The following is a 14,026-nucleotide window of genomic DNA, read 5'->3' on the forward strand; positions in this document are numbered from 1 at the left end:
TGACCTCTCCTAAGGCAGAGAGGAAGAGGAGGAAATATCCAGGCCTAGCATGCACAGTGCCTATCAGAGGGTTGGCAGGAATTAGATTTCTCTTTGTTATATTGATTGTTACATTTTACGAGGGAGCCTGTGCGTGTCTGTTGTTGGATTGGTCTTGTTGGTTATACTCATTTGATGATTTCCCTCCTGGAGTGACCAACATCCTTATTCTGCACTGAAGTCTATGTGAGCTCTTTAAAGAAAAGCAGCATCTTGTACAAAATGATGACAAAAAAAATCCCTAAAGCTGGTGATCAAGAAAAAGGGAAACATGAGCCTTCAGGCTTGTGTAAGCCTAAACAAAGGCAGGCAGTAAACATGTGGGTGAAAGGGATTATTTCTCTGATATTATCCAGCATAGGTTACAGCCCTTTTGTTTTTCACTCTCTGAACTTGGCAGACCACTGCTCCCAGGCTGCAGTAATGTGTTTTTTCCACTGTCTGTTCTCCAGTTTTGATGTCTCTCAGGTTAGTGAAAATGGATTTTCTTTGTGGCTGACAAATACCCTGTTATTGGTTTGGACCAGACTGCAGGCTCTTTACAGTGAAAACTCTCCTTAGTAGCGTGTGATAGACCAACAAATTTAAGTAGTGTGTCTCCAGGACTAGTTTCTCTATCTTGCAAGGGGTAAATTGAACATTTTATTATTTTATTTTCTTCCCTTGCATCACCCTTTGATGTTCCAGAAATGGAACTAGATCAAAACCATACTTTTCCTTCCTTATCGATCCGTAATGAGAATTCATGAGTCTGTACCAGGTGAATATTCTGGGTGAATGCAGTTAGGCCTAAAGACTGAAATGGGCACAGTCTGAAGAGGCACTGAGTCTGATTCACCCATGTAGAAGGGGTGGTCTGAATCGCTCCTATTGCCCTACGTGAACTGAGATGCTTTAGTAGTCCTAGCTCTAAGTCAGGCAGCTATTGCAAGCAGACTACCCAAATAACTTCACTCAGCAAGTTTTTGTAGTTGAAAGAGTCATCAAATTAGGAATTGTAGCAAGTGGTATGAATTCTGTAAAAAGCTTTGTCTTTCCCACATGCCGCATCTTGAGCTATTTCTATTTCAGCTAGGAGATAAGAATTAGTAAAATCTTGAAAACTAGCTCATGAGATAACACGTTTTTTGTGCTGCAGAGGGGTTTGTGGGCCTGTTGTAGGAGAAGCTGGTGCTGCTCTCTTATCTCTGTGTCAGTGGGAAGCATTGCACAAGCACACTTCAAGGTATTGCAGGGAACAAGTGTTTTGCAGAATGGGATGTAGAATAACACTGCTGTGGTTGTGACAGTGTGATATCTGTCCTTGTGACATGGATGGCTCTACAAGGGATGTCCTTGAGTGTGTGTGTGTGTGCGTGTGGCTCCATTAGGTATCTGGAGGAGCAAAGGTGGAAAAAGAAATCTTCTATCCTGCACATGGTGCCTTTTTGGTTGCAGAGCATAAAACGGAAAGACCGTCTTCGGTGCTGGGCCCTTCTGAAAGATGGTTTTACACCCTTGTGCTGTGCTTTCTTGGTAGCACCAAGAACATTTTGGTCAGGTCATTGCTCCTGTTGCTGTTGACAGACGTAGGGGTCATGGAGGTGGTCTTGCAGTGAGCAATTCAGCCGTAGCGGTGCCTCATTAATTGCCACTGCTAAATAGGATCAGGGGCCTGGGAGTCTGCAGTCTTGGCTTGTCCCTTCTTTGTACCGTAACAGGTCAGGAGCCACTTCACTGCAGTTACTGGTGACACCAAGACAACAGTGGCCCCGAGGGAAAATCAGGCCTTGAGTTTATTTTTCCTTAATGAATTCTGGATTGCCAGTCAGGGGATATTTTGTGGCCCCAGTGCCGGGGCGGCGGGGGGCAGAGGGAGTGTGTCCCTCCATCTGCCCATCCACCCCAGGGGAAGACACTGAAAACACCAAATTAATTCTGCCCGCCTGGAAGAGCAGCTCCCCGCCAATGAGATTAAAATATCACTGGCACTAGATGTTAGGCCCAAGCATATTTCTTTTCTGTCAGCAAAATATTTCCCTCTTGCCCTCTCTTATCTCCTGACTTCTCCCTGTTCCAGCCCCAGCACCTCATTACCTCTGGGAGCACGGCGGCTGCGGCTGAACCCCCTCTGTGTCCACGTGTCTTTCAGGAGGTCTCAGTGCTAATTAGAAGCGTTATCACCTTGTGGAGGAGCAGCGTGGGGCTGTGACAGAGCTGGCACGCAGCAGGATGAAGCTGCCAGGGCTGTGGCGGGTGCCAGCCATGGGGGATGCTGGCAGAGCCCCGCTGCTCCTGCACACACGGGAGAAGCCGCGTCTGGGGCTGTGAGGCTGTGTGGAAACCACATGGAGTTCAAAATAAGCCCCTTTTCCACTCCCTTCATAGGCTACAGGCAGGCAGGATGTTTTCTGGGATGTGTCAGGGCTGCCTTGTGCCTGGCACTGCGTGAGCCAGGTGCAAACACATTTTGGGGACAAACTCTGCATATCAGCAGGGCAGAATTGTCACAGTAGTTTGCTGGAAGAGGCTGATGGCTGAAAGTTGTTTGATTCGTGCTGTTAAGAAGTGGTAGATATCAAATCAGTCAGGAAACATGAGAGGTAGCTTGAAAACGCAGGGCTCGGACTCCAGAGAGAGTTTCAAACTGGGAATGAAACTTTTGAAATATATTTTTCCCCCTCAGCCATTTCCTTCTTCACACATTGACCTCAAAACACTGGCAACACTCAAAAAGGCCAGCACTGCAGTACTTGAATACAAGACTCTTATTATTTCAAATTTATGCCTTAAAGCAGTAAAGATTCTGCTAAGCCTTTGAAGCAGCTGCACGTAGCCTTTTGCTTGAATCTCTTCCTTCTGCTGGGAGGCTCTTTAGTGGAAGGCAGTAATGAGTATAGCTCGCTTAGATGCTGAGAGAGGCTGATGTAACATTGCAGTTGGCAGTTTCCACTGTCAAAGCAAGCTGCCTAGTTGATGCAATACCACCACACTCCTACAGGATGCCAGATTTATAGTGATTGTGTATTGTTATGTGCCAATAGCGTTACCCCAAGGGGAGTATTAAACAAAAATCAATGTAGGTAACTTGAGGCAACTCTTGTCATCGTCAGAAGTCAGGAGCAAAGCGTTTTAACCTCGAAGTGTAAGTTTGCAACCCCGAAAAGCAGCAACAGGGATAACGCTCTGGTACACTTCTGGCGATTGCAAGGGGGTCAAACATTCAGAGCAAGATTTAAAGGTGAGGATACAACAAACTCAGACATCAGCTTAAAGCCCCCCCATGGAGGTTCCTAATGTTATCTTCCCCAAATGTTAACCTCAGCCACTGTCTATTTGCCTTTCCCACGGTATCTAGAGAAGCAGCCTGGGGAGCAAGAGATGAGGATGCTCCATCCTGGAGCTGAACTTCACGTTCTGCTTCTTGGTGAAGTGGTGAGGCCCCATCATGCTCTGCATCACCCTTACCCTGGGGCCCTACCCAAAAAGTGTCACTCGCTGTTTGGCAAAAGGTGAACTTCACGAGGCCTCCTTTCCTCTGAGAGAGCTGTAAAAGTGTTGCAGCTCAGTTTAACCCAGCTATCTGCTATCAACTGGCAGAACTTGCAGCCTTTTCCTGCCTGGCAGTTGCAGACAGGGAATTGCTGATAGCCAGACTGAAATCTGTCTCTTGTTCTGGGTCGACTCCATGACTACCTCGTCTGGTGTAGTTATAAGCTCTGGGAGATTTATATATTTAAAAAGGGGGTGGGAAAGGGGAGGAGAGCGGGAAGAAGAAAGTCTGGCCAAACCTCAGAATCCTATGGGACTGTGAGAGGAAGCAAACTGGAACCCATTTTCCTATTTCTTTCTCGGCCTTATCCGAGAGCAGCCAGCCTATCTGTAAGTGGCAACTGTGGAAAATGTGCTCTGGCCACTTGGTGTGAAAGATAGGCAAGACTCCTAAAAAATCTTCTCCACAGCTTATCACCTTTCTGCTGGCTCCACAGCAAATAGTGCCCCGGTGCAGAAGGAAACTGGCTGTCTGTAAGGCTGGACAGGGCCTCATCAACAACTGATAAGCTCCCCTGTGAACATTCAGGCTCTTCAGGGTTTACTGTCCTTTCAAATGCCACAGAAACTCTAGCTGCATGGATTCTTACACACACACACACACACACACACACACACAAAAGCATCAGTGCTGTCAATAATTAATGCTAAGTGTCTGATTCTCCCTCACTCTTTCTGCTGCTTTGGGGATGCTGCTCCTGTTCCATGAGGGTGTAAATGCAATAGGTCTGCGTAGCGTGTTTTATAGAGTTTGATAGATGCATTTAAAGATAATTCTCCTTCTAGTTCCCTAGACCCAGCACAAAACTGCAAAAATTTACCTTACCACTAAAATAGTAGTAGGAACAGAAGGATTGGGGTAGTGCACATTGTGGGACAGATAATAGCACCCACAAACAAACTGTGGCCTAGGAGCTCTTCAAAAGACCTAGCTCATTTTAAGCTGGGACAAGTGTGATAAGCTCTTGCCCAGGTTTCTTTTTCTGCTGTGATTTTTGTAAAAGAAGGAAAGTGGCACTGTGAAGAGCTGCTCTTCAGTGAAACATGCCTGCCCAGTTTGGGGAAAGCAATTGTGTAGCAAGTTGGCAAAAAAAGCAGATTAAACTGTGCTGTTATGTGAAAGGAACAGAGAGGTGCAAGGAGAGAGTAAAAAGGCAACACGCTCACTGGAGCTCTGATTTCTGTTTTGAAGAGTAATTCTGTAAGAGAAGGCTTGATTTGGTCATGCTGAAACTTAAAATGAGCTAAAAAGAAGCTCTGTTTCTTTGTCAGCACTTCATATGCCCAGTCTTTGGAAGTATCACTTTCAAGCCAAAGTTCTCCTCATGCAAAAGGCTTACACAGGCACACTCAGTGCACAACTTTAAGTTATCGTAGATACACACAGCCACCACTACCATGGAGTACTGCAGCAGGCTGGAGCTTGATGAGCAGGAGGGCTGGATGTCTTTTTGGGGAGCCTGCTGAATGTACTTTGATCAAATGCTTAAAAAGTAAGTTAATACACAACTGATTTAATCTCACCAAAGCCCAGGGCCTGAGGGTTTCTCTCTGCCATTTGGCTAGGGAATTATTTAGATCAGTGTAACTTGTAAATCTGAATAGCTTACAATTAAACCAATTCTATTCAGTAAACAAGTAAACAAACCCACAGTAAACGACATAACTTTCCCATAGGGCTTTTTGAATGTTAGATTGCCATTGCAACCTCAGAAGCTTTATGTGTTCAGATCCAGAAAATGCTAGCTGGGATAACCAGGTACATGACTGTGCCTAAAATATGAGTATTTCTGTGCCTGAGAGACTGCAGATATTGGGTGTGATTAGCTACTGATGAAGAGAACAAAAAAAAAAAAAGAGAGAGGAAAAAGAGAAGAGAAAAATGTGGTGTGAGATAGAAACAGAATTGGGCAAAGTTTGGTCTCAAAGCCAACAGTGTTTGTGTACCAAGAGTAACACTGTGAAGAAAAAGGACGTGGAATTGTGGGTTAGTGCTGGTATTGCAACGTCATCAATTTCTGTATGGCTCAGGTAAGTAAAGTAGGTGTCAATCTTTTTCTGGTTTGAGGTTTTTCTTCTCAAACCACTAGTAAAAGGGATGCAAGTGGAAGTGGTGATGTATTTATCCGACAGGACGTGTAAGTAAAGAAGCTGGAGGAAACACAATGTAATGGCTGGATAAAATGGATCTGCAGTTGTACCATTAGAGCACTTCAGGGTGGTTTTGCAGAGCTGCTGTTCCTCCCCCCAGAAAGCCCTGCTGTTAGGAAGACAGTGACATTTTAGTAAAGAGTGTCTATGCTTCCACTATAACACTGAGGTGTGTGTGTATACATCTAAATGGAAGGCAATCATGAGAAATAAGGAAGGGACTGAATATGGAACTGGAAGGTTAAGCTGAAGTGAACAGATGTGTGTTTCTGTATTACACACAAAATGGACATAATGTGTTTCTATTACAAATTAGGGTGGTAGGTTTTAACAGGTGATCTTTCTACTCTTTTAGAAACAGTCTGGCAGTTTTGGCTGTATAAAGAAGCAGAATAATAGCTGCAGTTGCATTGGCATGGTGGCTTTTTTTAGATATGATTTGGTTTTTTTTTCCAATAGTCCAAGATCCCTCTAACTCTGATGATATACAGGTGCTCCTTTGTCACATTCCTGTAAAATAATGTCACACTGAACATCTTTATTCTATATGGGGTTTTGTAGATTTGATTCAGAATATGACTTGGAATGCATGGGAATGAATATTCCTCCTGATGACAAACTTAGTCATGCAGTGATACCTCAGTGAATGGGCAAAACAGAAATTGAATGAGGAAAGAAAAAGGAATCTCTTAATCCTATATTAAATAATCACCATACATTAATTTTCTAGCTGCCAAAGGCTCAAAAGTTGGTCGTCGTCTCCGTTATCTCAATGGTGTGTTCGTTTTCCTTAGTCACCACAAAATCTACCCAAGCACATCTGCTACCCCCTGGAATATGGTGGTGGGGGTTTGGGTGCAGCTCCTTCCCCTTTCTATTTATTAGGTTGGAATCTCACCAGAACCCTCTGGGAAAACACTGGGAGAAAGACCCAGCCTGTATTTGAGGGCTGTAAAGCCATCTTGCTGATGGAGTGCTCACTAACCCAAAGTCTTAGTGGATGCCCACTGGCAGGCAATATTTCCTACAAATATGTAGCCTCTCCACCCTCTTGGGACTGGGGAAATTCTCTCTTGACAAACCTCCCATGCTCTTGGCCCTTCCTGAGCAGGAGAGCTGCTCATCCCACAACGCATGCCGTACATACCACTGGGCACTGGTCATGCCATGATACGATGTGGCAGCCAAAATGGTTTGGATCCTGTCTGACATAGATGGGCATTCCTCCCTCCAGGACTTGCTGTGATCATTAGGGTCATGTGCAATTCTCCAGCAAGTGTTTTCCTGGCTTAGAGCTAAAGGAATTGTCTGGTGATGTTTTCAGGTCTTCTTTCCCTGATTTCCCCCATCTTGAAAAGCTCCAGCTTTGCATCTCTGGTCATTTCTCTCCTATCCATCCCCTACCTGGCCCCAGCTGGCATCTCTCTGGTCTACTTTATGCATGTAAAACAGCAAAGTAGGGAAAGTGATTTAGGCTGCCAGCTTTGAGGTTACTTGTTAATGCAAGTATTTAGAGATGTGCTTCTCGCATACGTAGGGAAGCACATTGGCATTCAATATAAACAAACATACCCAAATCAATACCCATTAAGCACTTGCCTGCCCTCATGGCAATGAAATAAAAATAAAACATAATTAAAAAGCAGATTAAGCCAAAAAGTCTTATAACATGGGTTGGAACTTGCCAAGCGGGAGACCTGGCAGACTTTCAGGGGCAGTGAATTTTAAAGGCTAAAGGCCTTGGCTGAGAATGTTTTGCCATGAGCCTGGAAAGCAAGCTCAACCGATGTGTTTGGCCAGGCTGCTCCTGGGATGAAAACCATCCCTCCAGTGATCCACTTCCCCGTGGAGAGAGTGATGCTCTCAAAAGGAAAACGAGAAAAAGAGCAGAAAAAGAGAAGTTCAGCACTGCAAAGTTCCCCTTCCCTTTCATTTATTTCCCCCAGTTGGGCAACAGCATATGTGGAAGCTGTGAATTTTTCCTCAGGCTACTAAACTACTCCCCTTCTCCCTTTGGACCAGTTACAACGTTTACAGAGGCTGAAGTTTTACAGAAGAAAATTGTCCTGCTTCCTTAACGAGGCTGATCTGTGTGTCTGCTGCTCTTTAAGAGGACAATAACTTATTATGCTAAATCTTTGGGATGTTTTTTTGGCTAGGGAAAGGCATTGCTCAGTGCAGATATCTGATGCTTGCTACAGTGTCCTGCCTGGTGTCAGAAATGTTAGGGATCTGTTGTTTTGGGGAGAAGAGCACTGACGAAGCCAGACCAATCTGTCAACATAGAAACTATGTAAAGCAGGGCTTTATCCAGAGTCCACTGAATAATCCCATTGGTTTTAATCATGCTCAGAGGACTGTGTCTAATGTCATGTGAAGTACATGGCTCTTCCTACTTAATTTAGTGTATGCATTGCTGTATTTGTGTGAGACTAACTTGTGCCTACGTGATATGAAGCAAAAGGGCACACACATCTCCATTGCCTCTCAAAAGCAGGTGTAGTAATAGGAATAAGTTGTCTTTAATGTCTAAACTGTACAAAATGGCCAGAGCAGGGACTAGTCATTTTCTCTGTCTGCTCAGTCCCTTGTGTGATGGGTGCCAGCTCCAACAGGCAGGTGTATGTGATACTGCTCCATCAGGGGTGGAAGAGATGTGTTGGTTGGGCTGTAGGGAACAAGAAAATTAGGACTCTATTCTTTCATCACCTGTCTTTTTCCTCCAACAGAGTTAGGAGAAAGTCAAGGGCTTTAATTGCTGTGTATATTCCATTTTCATTGTTATGGGAGTGTATTTACATGTGGGAGTGTTTAATCTTGTATTCTCTATGGTTAATTTCTCCAGGTGAAATGTGGAGTCTTGGGAAGAACAGGATAAGGTTTTGGAGGGATTCAGGGATGCCAGGTGAGGCTCAGCTTGCTGCCTCTTTTTCCACAGAGTGAAACAGGGTGACGTTTTACTGCTGATTATCTCTGCATTATACACCTCTACATGTTTTTATTTTGGAGAGTAATACCAGTGAAAGAGAATGTACATTATTTTTAGTGTGTTCCAATAAAGAGCGCAGCTAAAAAGAGTCTGGTAATGGAGAGCATGAATTGGTTGAGGTGAGTGGAAAACCCAATTTTTTTTACATCATTGTTTTCAAGAAACACAGGGCTGGAGAAACAATGTTGATAGTAGTACATCCTCATCCTCAGTGAGCATTGGCAGGTGACCTCCTGTGCCTGCTCCTGGCCCATTGAAGTGAAGGTATCTATTCCTCATACAGGTTTGGCTAATGGTAGCCTACCTGTGCTGTAGTCACTTGTAGTGACTCGCACCTTGCTTAAGTACTTATGGCTCCTGGAAAGTAGATGCAAAGTAAAAGCAGGATATCTGTGGAGATGCAGAGCAAGTTGGTGACCAAATACACAAGGTGCTGGTCAGACGTTTAGGGAAATCCAATGTTTTCCTCTATCTGCTCCCATTCTCCTTCCACGATCCTGTGAAAAGCTCAGCTGTTTCCTCTCTTCTCCCATCTTTCCTCTTGTTTTTTGTCCATTCAGAGTGAGAGGCAGAGACCAGAATAAGCAAGTCTTTACCCTGCCAGTGCTATAATCATAGCAGCACCAATAGTTCAGCCTAGCTCTCACCCTGTGTGATTTAAGGTAAGTGTGAAGCCTTTGTATGTAGGAGTTGGACTGGGAGAGGCATCCTCCCTGAGCATACATCTTCTTTAAATACCTGGTGTTGGAAGGAATCTGATGTGCTCTGAAGGCAACATGCTTTGGCTGCTCTGAAGCTTTTTTACGAGGCCTGGGATAAATCAGCCCTGGAAAGTATGAGTTAGCAGTAATCAGAGGAGGGGAGGGAGTTTTATCCAGGATGTGGGAACTGCTGCAGACTGCAGCTTGCTATTGTGAGAATAATGCACCAAAAGACTTTTCTGTGGGTCTCACAGAAGTGATCCTTTGCCCCCTCTGCAGAGAAAAAGCAGTGCCTGACCTGGTGCCATGGGGAGCTGTCCATGCCAGGGAGCTGCCCTGTTGAGGAGTAAGGCTTGTCTGGCCTCCTCTGGCTTTGTCTGGAGACTGTGGAGCTGGTGTGCCAGGTGCACAGGGCTCATGACTGAAAGGGTCACAGAATCACAGAAACTTGAGGTTTGGAAGGGACCTTGAAAGATCATCCAGTCCAAACCCCCTGCCAGAGCAGAACCACCTAGAGTAGGGTACACAGGAACTTGTCCAGGTAGGTTTGAATGTCCAGAGGAGACTCCACAACCCATCTGGGCAGCCCCTTCCAGTGCTCCCTCACCTGAACAGTGAAGAAGTTTTTCCTTGTATTTCTTTGGGATCTCTTATGTTCCAAGTTGTACCCATTGCCCCTTGTCCTGTCATTGGCCATCACTGAGAAGAGCCTGGCTCCATCCTCCTGACACCCACCCTTTATGTATTTGTAAACATTAATGAGGTCACCCTTCAGCCTCCTCCTTTCCAAGCTAAAGAGCCCCAGCTCTCTCAATAGAGGAATTTGTAAAGATCACAGAATCCTGGGATGGCCAGGGTTGGAAGGGACTTCTAGAGCTCATCCAGTCCAACTCCATCAGATCACACAGGAATATGTCCAGGAGAGTTTGGAAACCTCCAGAGAAGGAGACTCCATACCCTCCCTGGGCAACCTGTGTCGGGAACTCCTCCTCTGAACACTAAAGAAATTTTAAAGAGGCAAGAACCCCATTTATAAGTCCAATAAGGTTGCAGATGACATGAAGATGGGCAGGTGCATAGTTCTGCTTAAAGACAGAAAGGCTCTTCAGAGGAATCTGGACAGTCTGGAGCAATGGACCAAGGCCAATTGCATGAGATTCAACAAGGCCAAGTGCCTGGTCCTGCACTTGGGCCACAAAAACCTCAGTCAATGCTACAGGCCTGGGACAGAGTGGCTGGAGAGTTGTCTGGCAGAAAAGGACCTGGGGGAATCGATCAACAATGGCTGAACATGAGCCAGCAGTATGCCCAGGTGGCTAAGAAGGTCAATGGCATCCTCGCTTGTAACAAAAATAGTGTGGCCAGCAGGACCAGGGCAGTGATTGTCCCCTTGTACTTGGAACTGGTGACGCTGCACCTTGAATACTGTGTTCAGTTCTGGGCTACTCACTACAAGAAGGACTTTGAGGGGTTGGAGTGTGTCCAGAGATGGGCAACGGAGCTGGGGAAGGGTCTGGAGCACAAGTCTGATGAGGAGCAGCTGAAGGAGCTGGTGGTGTTTAGTCTGGAGGAGAGGAGGCTGAAGGGAGACATGAGCACTCTCTACAACTACCTGAAAGGAGGTTGCAGTGAAGTGGAGGTTGGTCTCTTCTCCCAAGTAACAAGTGATAGGACAAGAGGAAGTGGCCTGAAGATGCACCAGGGAAGGTTTAGATTGGAGGTGAGGAAGAACCCTTTCAGTGAGAGGATTATTTGACACTGCCCCAGGAAGGTGGTGGAGGCCCCATCCCTGGAGTTATTTAAAAGCTGTGTAGCTGAGGTGCTGGGGTTTAGTGGTGGGGCTTGGCAGTGTGAGATTAGTGGTTGGACTTGATTATCCAACCAAAACAATGCTATGATTCTAAAGTAGTCCAGGGCTTGATGCCAAAGATTGCAATCTAGCTCACCCGTCCCTACTACCCATGGAGGGGTCCGGCAGACTGCTGGTCCTTGGGCTTCCACTTTCTTGGGCTTCCCCCTCCTCCAAACCCTTCATAGAAAGGAAGTGTCAGTTCCTGGTGCTTCAAGTCTGAGAGCTCTGTGTCATCTTGTCCTACAAATCCCCAAAAGTTTGTGTATCCAGAAATGTACGTACCTAGTACATGTAAAAGAGCTACAGTTGTAGTCCTGATGCCAAAAGCACATTTGTAACCAGGCCTGCAGCAAACAGGATGATCACATACCAGGGGAGCTATCAGGAAAAGCCAACTGTGACAATAATGTTTGGAAACTGTTCTGGGATGAAAGACACGCTGTAGATTAGGTATCTAATCAATCTACGTTTCCACACTGAGGCCATCACGTGAGGCCCCAGTTTCTGCAGCAGTTAGAAGATCAATGCATGTTTCAGGTAAACCCGAAGCCTCTTTGCTATGGCCCCATGGACTTTATTTTTATTACATTACTTGTTAGTGGAGAGCAAAACCATGTTAATTCTATTTATATGATACCAAACTGGATTCCTGGTGAGATAAACTTCCGTGGCTTCCCTGACGCAGGCCAGCTGAGGATTTGGTCTGCTATTTAGTGACTTTTTATGTGAAAATAGTATTTGGAAGCGCTCTTTGATATTTCCCCTGGTGCTGAGCATATTACATAGCAGGAATTATCTGAAGATTAGAGTTTAAGTCAGGATTTTTGTGCAGCTCTTACAGCTGTGTTCTTTCTTGCACAGTATAAAACACATCTGCATCACTTTAGTTTTGGAGCAAACATAGGCTTTATTGGACAGCCTTGTCCATGCTGGAGGGGCTAGCCATTGGGGATTTCTGCTTGTGTAACTTCTTTGACATGTCAAAATTGCAACTCTGTATCACTTTTGGCAACTGTGACTCAGACTGGAAGTGGAACATGATAATTGCAAGGAAAGGGCCTGGAACCCAACAAGATACCGTGGGGTGACAGGCAGCCATGTGGGATGGGGAGGGATGTGGCTGTGGGCTCACTCTTTGCCAGCGTGTGGGATTCAAGTGGGAGAAGAGCTGATAAATGCCCTGCAGCTCTGCCACTCAGGGCTGCTAGTAAACTTTTTGGCATGTGCACGTGCCTTCCTGGCCTGGAGATACCTTGTGGTGGATTTTATTCATCTGAGGTCAAGTTATTAGGGTTTCTTTAGACCTACCGACTCCAGAGCACAAAGAGCGTCTTCACACGTAAGCACAGTCACGCTTGCCCGGTTGCCATTTCTCGTGCAAAAATGATCTAAGGACATAAGTGTTCTCAAGAGAGGATAATCTACACTGGTACTAATCATGCAGCATCACCTTACTCCTTTCAAAGTCATCTGGTTTTGGTTCTTGTGGCTTTAAAAGAGCGTGTTTCAAGACCTTTCTTGCTCAAGACCCATAAATTACTTAAGCAAGGTCACATGAATGTGGTTCTTTGCATGCTAAAGTGGTTGCAAAATAGGCATCTTCAGACCATAAATATGTGAGTTGAGGCTTATCTTGACTGAATTTTAGACCACGGAAGACCTGGGACACTCTGTAAAACTACCAATATTTACATATCAAATTGACAGTCATTGGCCACAAAGAGTAAGTGGGATAACTTAAACCAGTTAACCAAACATCAGGCTCAGTCAAAATAACAAATGAATTTCTACAGGGTTCTGTTAATGAAGTATTCAAGGACAGGAAGAGAATTAATATCAGTTCTTAAATCAAAGCTGATATCCTCCTCTGATGGAATATTGAAGACTATTGGTAAAAGATCTCTTCCTTTGAAAGTTTATTGCTAAAAGAAGTAGTACAATTTTGTAAGGTATCTGTCACACCACTTTCTGCCTGATACTTATCAGAAGTAAATTAGCGTTATGTGTTGTTGATAAAGTATATATGAGGTGGACTAAATCTTGAAGGAATTGTCAGGGAATGAGGAATTTTAGTTGAATGTGGATTTTTCTGGTTTGGTTCAGTGGCAATTCATATTTGACCTGATGGTTCGACATCTTTTATCTGAGAGTTGAAGTAAAATCATAATCTGGAGATAAGGCGAAGACTATCTGAATAGTAAAAGTCAGGAATATTAAGCAGTGTTAGAAACTGGCCTGAAGGGCTTGGTGAGGGTAGCCCAGTGAGACGAAGTGGTACAGTTAAAGTTCCAGTCTGTACACCTTAGAGTAAAAACTAAAGACCTCATGTACAAGAATGGAGGCTGTTCTCTGCAAAACAAAAGGCTCTACTGGTTGTATGGGACCGGAAGGAGAGCAGGGGATTGCAGCATAATACTTCAGTTCTCTTTGCCAGTAACACTTGCACGAATAAAGATGTTACTGAGCCCTGAGCTCGTCTGTGGTTGGGACTGGTGAGAACAACACTGAAATACTGCAGGTTCAGCAAGTTCTGCTCGTAAGGTGTATACCCAGAGAGCACAGAAACAGCTGTAAAACAAAACTAAAGGTTGGAGAGAAATTACTTAGAGCTTCCCCTGCCTGTTTATCCTCCACAAAGGTCCTCGAGAGAGGCATCTTCACGGGAAGAGAAGGCTGAACACCAAAGGGCTTTGCAGTCCAGTGAAGTGAAGCATAACCTCAATACGTGGCTGGAAGCTGGAGCTGGACAAATTAAGCTGAAAA

Source organism: Colius striatus, chromosome 5 (genome assembly GCF_028858725.1).
Source record: "Colius striatus isolate bColStr4 chromosome 5, bColStr4.1.hap1, whole genome shotgun sequence".
NCBI classification, from domain to species: Eukaryota; Metazoa; Chordata; class Aves; order Coliiformes; family Coliidae; genus Colius; species Colius striatus.